Here is a 9,456-nt window from a genome sequence, read left to right on the forward strand (position 1 = left end):
TAAAGATAATTTTCCAAAAAAAGGTAAAATGACAACTGTCATTCAGATATAAAATGAACACATGCTAAAGATTTTATTTAACTCAATAATCAGTGAGGGAATCAGGCAAATGTTACAGCAGGTTCAGAGAAAACCTAAAGATAGACTCATCATAAATCAGGAATAAGGAAATCAATGTACAAAGGAGGCAAAACTGATTTCTTCCAAAGAGGGAAAGGAAAATCAATTGAACCTCTATCAGACAGGGTAGAATTTGTGTATCTACAGGCAAGAATTTTCTTTTCATCACTTATCAATTACCTGCAATTTACAGAGTTGAAAAACTAGCATCCTTTTCTACTGAAGCACAAACGGAAAGGCATTGCCTTTGCTTAAACTGGAAAAGTGGGATGTTAAATGGTCTTAGAGATTTGGGGGTTTGGAAAAATGTGACATGAGGAGAAATAGTAAAGCACTGGTGCTTCTGGCTTACCAGGCTTGAGGTGGAGCCTGGGCGTCTGCATTTTTCACTCATTCCATGGGGCAACCCATATGCGAACCAATCTGTTAATATAAGTTAACATTCAATTTTTTATCCTAAAGAAGAGCCTAATGTAAGAATAATCCAAATAGTTACCTAATTTTTTCCTTAAAAAATAAACATTTGTATTGGTTTGGGGTAAATTCTATGGCATTTGGTGGCAGAGAGTTTACTTTCCCAGTTGTAACTCTGAGAGATTTCATTCAGCATCCCTGTCAGGGAGATGGCCTTCAGGTGTGTGGATCAGGGGAAATCCCTGTATATTCTCCACGTGACCTTCTGGCTCCCTCTCTCCCTCAAGTTCAGGTGGCAGGGGGCACTTCTGAGCTGGTTAAGCCTGCAGAGAGGGCAGAGCTGGCCAGCAGGGGGCAGCGCAGGCTCAGGCTGGGGCAGCCCACACTATACACCCTCTCCTGGGCCTGGGTGACTCTACTTCTTTCATCACAGGTGGATGGAAAGGATGCAGTTCAGTTTAGTTCAGTACTTTCTGAACTTTGCATACTACATAAATGACCTCGGGAGATTACTTAGCCTCTCTGTGCCCAAGTGTCCTAATTTGCACAATAGAGATCATTATACCCATATCATAAGATTAAATAAAGCAAATATGTCTACAACAAACTTGACTCAGTAGTTGGCATATATTAACACTATAGAAGTATTAGCTGTTGGGCTTCCCTGGTGGCGCAGTGGTTGAGAGTCCGCCTGCCAATGCAGGGGACACATGTTCGTGACCCGGTCCGGGAATATCCTACATGCCGCGGAGCGGCTGCGCCCGTGAGCCATGGCCGCTGAGCCTGCGCGTCCGGAGCCTGTTACTCCACAGCGGGAGAGGCCACAGCGGTGAGAGGCCCGCGTACCGCAAAAAAATAAAAAAATAAAAAATAAGTATTAGCTGTTATTATTGTCATTGTTATTGTTTATCAGTCACTCTGGACTCCTAAGTGAGCTAGACAGTTTGTTACAGAGCTCACAGCTTAATGAAAGAGGCAGAGAAGTAAACACTGTGTTTTACTGCAAAAGAAAAGATGTGCATGGGGTGTAGGTGGGGTGTGAGGCAGAAGTAACCAAAAAACAGCTTCCTAGAGGAAGGAGTGCCGGATGAGAGCTTTTAGGAATAAATAAGACAGAGGGGCTTGGGGCTTCGGGAGCCAAGGCAGGGGACAGCCTTCTAAACAAAGAGGGCAACAAATAGAAAGCAGACAGACTTGGGGAGCTTTAAGTTCAAATCCTTCCAATAGGACCAAAGCATTAGGAGCAAGAGAGGAAGCAAAGGGAGAAGAGAGAAGAGATAGGCAGGGGCCAGATCATGAGAATCCTTGAAAGTCAGCCATATGTATTTGGACTTAGCCACTGTGGGTCTGTGGTTTCTGAGCAAAGCGCATACAACCTCCACTACAGTGTAGGGAAAGAAATTAGAACGTCTATTTAATTTGTAAATGCCATTTCTTTGGGAATTTCTTTTTCCATATCTGATTTATGATATGTAAATATAAGCAATATATTAGTACAGTGGTACACGGATATAATTTATAAATAAATATTTGCATATTGGCGGGCATGCTAGGTTTGTGACTACAGGCTGCGTGGAACCATGAGAGATGGCTTTTTATCAGGAAAGTACCTCAGTCAAATTTGTTATAGAAATAACCTTCCAGGATGTTTGGGAGGGAAAGCTGGTTCAAGCCAAGGCCTTGGCATTGGGGATGGAGAGGAAGTGGATTTAGGCAATATTAAGGAAGTATATTGTTTATAAAAAAGAAGGGGCAACCGATCAGTAAGTAGTTCCAAGTGGCCGAGAGGATGGTCACTGAATGTTAAATACTCAATGGAAGACAAATACTCAAAGAATGTCGAGTGCTCAATGAAAATCAGATATTGGTAGCTATAAACATTTTTTATCATAGAGAAGTTAAGTGATTTCAAGATTGGAAAGTGTCCATCGTATTTGGACGGTGTCAGTGAGTTTGGCTAGATCATGAAGTTGCTAACAAGGAACCAGATTGCACTCTTGGATGAGAAGAGTAGGAGACAGGCCACGGCCAGAAGGAAGGGAGGCTATTTTTCGGGAAGGATGAGACTGAATCATATTTATAGGCTCAAGAGGAAGGGGATCAATAAAGGCATGAAAAATAGAAACGGCATCTCTGGTACAGATCTTCAGGGCCTGTTCTCCCAGCAGCACCTCCCCACTTGCCCCCTCACCAGAGAAATCCCTTGTCTTGTCAAAAATACTCATCTTTTTTTGATTTTTTTAAATTGAAGGATAGTTGATTTACAATGTGTTAATTTCTGCTGTACAGCAAAGTGATTCCATTATATATATATATATATATATATATATATATATATATATATACATATATACATACCTTCTTTTTTTTAATATTCTTTTCCATTATGGTTTATCATAGGATACTGAATATAGTTCTCTGTGCTATACAGCACGACCTTGTTGTTTGTCCATTCTATATATAAAAGCTTGCATCTGCTCACCCCAACCTCCCACTCCATCCCTCACCCAACCCCTTCCCACTTGGCAACCACAAGTCTGTTCTCTATGTCCATGAGTCTGTTTCTGTTTTGTAGATAGGTTCATTTGTGTCATATTTTAGATTCCACATATAAGTGATATTATATGGTATTTGTCTTTCTCTTTCTGTCTTATTTCACTCAATATGACAATCTCTAATTGCATCCATGTTGCTGTAAATGGCATTATTTTGTTCTTTTTATATGGCTCAGTAGTATTCCATTGTATATATGTGCCACATCTTCTTTATCCATTCATCTGTTGATGGACACTTAGGTCGTTTCCATGTCTTGGCTATTGTGAATAGTGCTGCTATGCACATAGGAGTGCATGTATCTTTTTGGATTAGAGTTTTGTCTAGCTATATGCCCAGGAGTGAGACTGCTGGATCATATGGTAATTCTATTTTTAATTTTCTGAGGAGCTTCCATACTGTTTTCCATACTGGCTGTACCAATTTACATTCCCACCAGCAGTGTAGGAGGGTTCACTATTCTCCACAACCTCTCCAGAATTTGTTATTTGTAGAGATTTTTTTTTTTTTTTTTTTTTGCGGTACGCGAGCCTCTCACTGCTGTGGCCTCTCCCGCCGCGGAGCACAGTCTCCGAACGCGCAGGCCCAGCAGCCATGGCCCACGGGCCCAGCCGCTCCGCAGCATGCAGGATCCTCCCTGACCGGGGCACGAACCCGTGTCCTCTGCATCGGCTGGCGGACTCTCAACCACTGCACCACCAGGGAAGCCCCTGTAGAGATTTTGAGGATGGCCATTCTGACGGTGTGAGGTGGTACCTCACTGTAGTTTCGATTTCCATTTCTCTAATAATTAGTGATGTTGAGCAGCTTTTTATATGCTTATTGGCCATAAGTATTTCCTCTTTGGAAAAATATCTATTTAGGTCTATGTCCAGTTTTCGATTGGGTTTTTTTTTTTTTCTCATATGTTTGTAAAATTTTTTAACATCTTTAATGGAGTATAATTGCTTTACAATGGTGTGTTAGTTTCTACTTTATAACGAAGGGAATCAGCTATATGTATACATATATCCCCATATCCCCTCCCTCTTGTGTCTCCCTCCCATCCTCCCTATCCAACCCCTCTAGGTGGTCACAAAGCACCGAGCTGATCTCCCTGTGCTATGCGGCTGTTTCCCACTAGCTATCTATTTTACGTTTGGTAGTATATATATGTCTATACGTTTGGTAGTATATATATGTCTATACTCTCTCACTTTGTCCCAGCTTACCCTTCCTCCTCCCCGTATCCTCAAGTCCATTCTCTAGTAGGTGTGCATCTTTATTCCCATCTTACCCCTAGGTTCTTCATGACCAATTTTTTTTTTTTTTTAGATTCCATATATATGTGTTAGCATACGGTATTTGTTTTTCTCTTTCTGACTTACTTCACTCTGTATAACAGACTCCAAGTCCATCCACCTCACTACAAATAACTCAGTTTTGTTTCTTTTTATGGCTGAGTAATATTCCATTGTATATATGTGCCACATCTTCTTTATCCATTCATCTGTTCATGGACACTTAGGTTGCTTCCATGTCCTGCCTAATGTAAATAGAGCTGTAATGAACATTTTGGTACATGACTCTTTTTAAATTATGGTTTTCTCAGGGTATATGCCCAGTAGTGGGATTGCTGGGTCATATGGTAGTTATATTTGTAGTATTGTTTTTTTGTTGTTGTTGTTGTTGTTGTTTTTTGCGGTACTCTCAACCACTGCGCCACCAGGAAGCCCTATTTGTAGTTTTTTAAGGAACGTCCATACTGTTCTCCATAGTGGCTGTATCAATTTACATTCCCACCAACAGTGCAGGAGGGTTCCCTTTTCTCCAGACCCTCTCCAGCATTTATTGTTTGTAGATTTTTTGATGATGGCTATTCTGACTGGTGTGAGATCATATCTCATTGTAGTTTTGATTTGCATTTCTCTAATGATTAGTGAGGTTGAGCATCCTCTCATGTGTTCGTTGGCAGTCTGTATATCTTCTTTGGAGAAATGTCTATTTAGGTCTTCTGCCCATTTTTGGATTGGGTTGTTTGTTTTTTTAATATTGAGCTGCATGAGCTGCTTGTAAATTTTGGAGATTAATCCTTTGTCAGTTGCTTTGTTTGCAAATATTTTCTCCCATTCTGAGGGTTGTCTTTTTGTCGTTTTTATGGTTTCCTTTGCTGTGCAAAACTTTTAAGTTTCATTAGGTCCCATTTGTTTATTTTTGTTTTTATTTCCATTTCTCTCAGAGGTGGGTCAAAAAGGATCTTGCTGTGATTTATGTCATAGAGTGTTCTGCCTGTGTTTTCCTCTAAGAGTTTGATAGTGTCTGGCCTTACATTTAGGTCTTTAATCCATTTTGAGTTTATTTTTGTGTATGGTGTTAGAGAGTGTTCTAATTTCATTCTTTTACATGTAGCTGTCCACTTTTCACAGCAGCATTTATTGAAGAGGCTGTATTTTCTCCACTGTGTATTCTTGCCTCCTTTATCAAAGATATGGTGACCATATGTGCATGGGTTTATCTCTGGGCTTTCTATCCTGTTCCATTGATCTATATTTCTGTTTTTGTGCCAGTACCATACTGCCTTGATAACTGTAGCTTTGTAATATAGACTGAAGTCAGGGAGCCTTATTCTTCCAGCTCTGTTCTTCTCTCTCAAGATTGCTTTGGCTATTCGGGGTCTTTTGTGTTTCCATACAAATTGTGCAGTTTTTTGTTCTAGTTCTGTGAAAAATGCCATTGATAGTTTGATAGGGATTGCATTGAATCTGTAGATTGCTTTGGGTAGTATAGTCATTTTCACAATGTTGATTCTTCCAATCCAAGAACATGGTATATCTCTCCATCTGTTTCTATCATCTTTAATTTCTTTCATCAGTGTCTTATAGTTTTCTGCATACAGGTCTTTTGCCTCCGTAGGCAGGTTTATTCCTAGGTATTTTATTCTTTTTGTTGCAGTGGTAAGTGGGAGTGTTTCCTTAATTTCCTCTTTCAGATTTTTCATCATTAGTGTATGCAAGAGATTTCTGGGCTTCCCTGGTGGCGCAGTGGTTGAGAGTCTGCCTGCCGATGCAAGGGACACGGTTCATGCCCTGGTCCGGGAAGATCCCACATGCCGCAGAGTGGCTGGGCCCGTGAGCCATGGCCGCTGAGCCTGTGTGTCCGGAGGCTGTGTTCCGCAACGGGAGAGGCCACAACAGTGAGAGGACCGCGTACCCCACCCCCAAAAAAAGAGAGATTTCTGTGCATTAATTTTGTATCCTGCTACTTTACCAAATTCATTGATAAGCTCTAGTAGTTTTCTGGTAGTGTCTTTAGGATTCTCTATGTATAGTATCATGTCATCTGCAATCAGTGACAGTTTTACTTCTTCTTTTCTAATTTGTATTCCTTTTATTTCTTTTTCTTCTCTGATTGCTGTGGCTAAAAATTCCACAACTCTGTTGAATAATAGTGGTGAGAGTGGGCAACCTTGTCTTGTTCCTGATCTTAGTAGAAATGGTTTCAGTTTTTCACCATTGAGAACCATGTTGGCTGTGGGTTTGTCATATATGGCCTTTATTATGTTGAGGTCAGTTCCCTCTATGCCTACTTTCAGGAGGGTTTTTTTTTTTTTATCATAAATGGGTGTTGAATTTTGTCAGAAGCTTTTTCTGCACCTATTGAGATATCATATGGTTTTTATCCTTCAATTTGTTAATATGGTTTATCACATTGATTGATTTGTGTATACTGAAGAATCCTTGCATTCCTGGAATAAACTCCACTTCCACTTAATCATGGTGTATGATCCTTTTAATGTGCTGTTGGATTCTGTTTTCTACTATTTTATTGAGGATTTTTGCATCTATGTTCATCAGTGATATTGGTCTATAGTTTTCTTTCTTTGTGACATCTTTGTCTGGTTTTGGTATTAGGGTGATGGTGGCCTCGTAGAATGAGTTTGGGAGTGTTCCTCCCTCTCTGATATATTTTGGAAGAGTTTGGGAAGGATAAGATTTAGTTCTTCTCTATATGTTTGATAGAATTTGCCTGTGAAGTCATCTGGTCCTGGGCTTTTGTTTGTTGGAAGATTTTTCATCACAGTTTCAATTTCAGTGCTTGTGATTGCCCTGTTTAAATTTTCTATTTCTTCCTGGTTCAGTCTTGGAAGGTTGTGCTTTTCTAAGCATTTGTCCATTTCTTCCAGGTTGTCCATTTTATTGGCATGTAGTTGCTTGTAATAATCTCTCATGATCCTTTGTATTTCTGCAGTGTCAGTTGTTACTTCTCCTTTTTCATCTCTAATTCTGTTGATTTGAGTCTTCTCCCTTGTTTTCTTGGTGAGTCTGTCTAACGGTTTATCAATTTTGTTTATCTTCTCAAAGAACCACCTTTTAGTTTTATTGATCTTTGCAATCGTTTCCTTCGTTTCTTTTTCATTTATTTCTGATCTGATCTTTATGATTTCCTTCCTTCTGCTAAGTTTGGGGTTTTTTCTTGTTGTTCTTCTTCTTTCTCTAATTGCTTCAGATGTAAACTTAGGTTGTTTATTTGAGATTTTTCTTGTTTCTTGAGGTAGGATTGTATTGCTATAAACTTCGCTCTTAGAGCTGCTTTTGCTGTATCCCGTAGGTTTTGGGTCGTCGTGTTTTCATTGACATTTGTTTCTAGGTATCTTTTTATATCCTCTTTGATTTCTTCAGTGATCTCTTGGTTATTTAGTAGCGTATTGTTTAGCCTCCATGTGTTTGTATTTTTTACAGTTTTTTTCCTGTAATTGATATCTAGTCTCATAGCGTTGTGGTCAGAAAAGATACTTTTCAATCGAATCTTTCAAAAGATATGATTTCAATTTTCTTAAATTTACCATGGCTTGATTTGTGACCCAAGATATGATCTATCCTGAAGAATGTTCATGGCACTTGAGAAGAAAGTGTAATCTGCTGTTTTTGGATGGAATGTCCTATAAATATCAATTAAGTCCATCTTGTTTAATGTGTCATTTAAAGCTTGTGTTTCCATATTTATTTTCATTTTGGATGATCTGTCCATTGGTGAAAGTGGGGTGTTACAGTCCCCTACTATGATTGTGTTACTGTCGATTTCCCCTTTTATGGTTGTTATCATTTGTCTTATGTATTGAGGTGCTCCTATATTGGGTGCATAAATATTTACAATTGTTATATCTTCTTCTTGGATTGATCCCTTGATCATTATGTAGTGTCCTTCTTTGTCTCTTGTAACAGTGTTATTTTGAAGTCTGTTTTTTTCTTTTAAAGATTTTTTTTAATGTGGTCCATTTTTAAAGTCCTTATTGAATTTGTGACAATATTGCTTCTGTTTTATGTCTTTTGGCCACGAGGCATATGGGATCTTAGCTCCCCGACCAGGGATTGAACCTGCACCCCTTGCACTGGAAAGCGAAGTCTTAACCACTGGACCTCCAGGAAAGTCCCTTGAAGTCTATTTTGTGTGATATAACTATATGATGGTTATAACTATCACTAAATATTTAACTGCATTTTCCCCATTTTACTGGTAAAAATAGTACTGAAACTGAGTAATGAAAATTTACCTTGTTAGAGTTCATTAGAATATTCAGGAATGTAAAAAAAAGTAATAAAAAAAAGAAGAGAGCAACAAAACCAATAAACAAATCCATCAATGATAAGAAGTGCTAAAAACTATACTAAGATAGACATAAAAATCAGAAACTAGTCAGTTGCATACAGCAAACCCCAAGCCTACAGTTGCTCCCAAAGTCTACCGCCTCAATTTTGGGATGATTCATCGTCTATTCAGGTATTCCACAGATGCAGGGTACATCAAGTTGATTGTAGAGATTTAATCCGCTGCTCCTGAGGCTGCTGGGAGAGGTTTCCCTTTCTCTTGCTTCTTTGCAAGCTCCTGGGGTTCAGCTTTGGATTTGGCCCCGCCTCTGCATGTAGGTCGCCCTCTGGTGTCTGTTCTTCACTCAGACAGGAGTGGGTTAAAGGAGCAGCGGATTAGGAGGCTCTGGTTCACTCAGGCCAGGGGGAGGGAGGGGTACAGAATGCAGGGTGAGCCTGCAGTGGCAGAGGCTGGTGTGACGTTCAACAACCTGAGAGGCACCATGTGTTCTCCTGGGGAAGTTGTCCCTGGATCACGGGACCCTGGCAGTGGCAGGCTGCACAGGCTTCAGGGAGGGGAGGTGTGGATACTGACCTGTGCTTGCACACAGGCTTCTTGGTGGCTGCAGCAGCAGCCTTAGCGTTTCATGCCCATCTGTGGTGTCCACGCTGATAGGCTCACACCCTTCTCTGGAGTTTGTTTAGGTAGTGTTCTGAATCCCCTCTTCTTGCGCACCCCGAAACAATGGTCTCTTGCCTCTTAGGCAGGTCCAGACTTTTTCTGGACTCCCTCCCAGCTAGCTGT

Source organism: Phocoena sinus, chromosome 19 (assembly GCF_008692025.1).
Source record: "Phocoena sinus isolate mPhoSin1 chromosome 19, mPhoSin1.pri, whole genome shotgun sequence".
NCBI lineage: Eukaryota > Metazoa > Chordata > Mammalia > Artiodactyla > Phocoenidae > Phocoena > Phocoena sinus.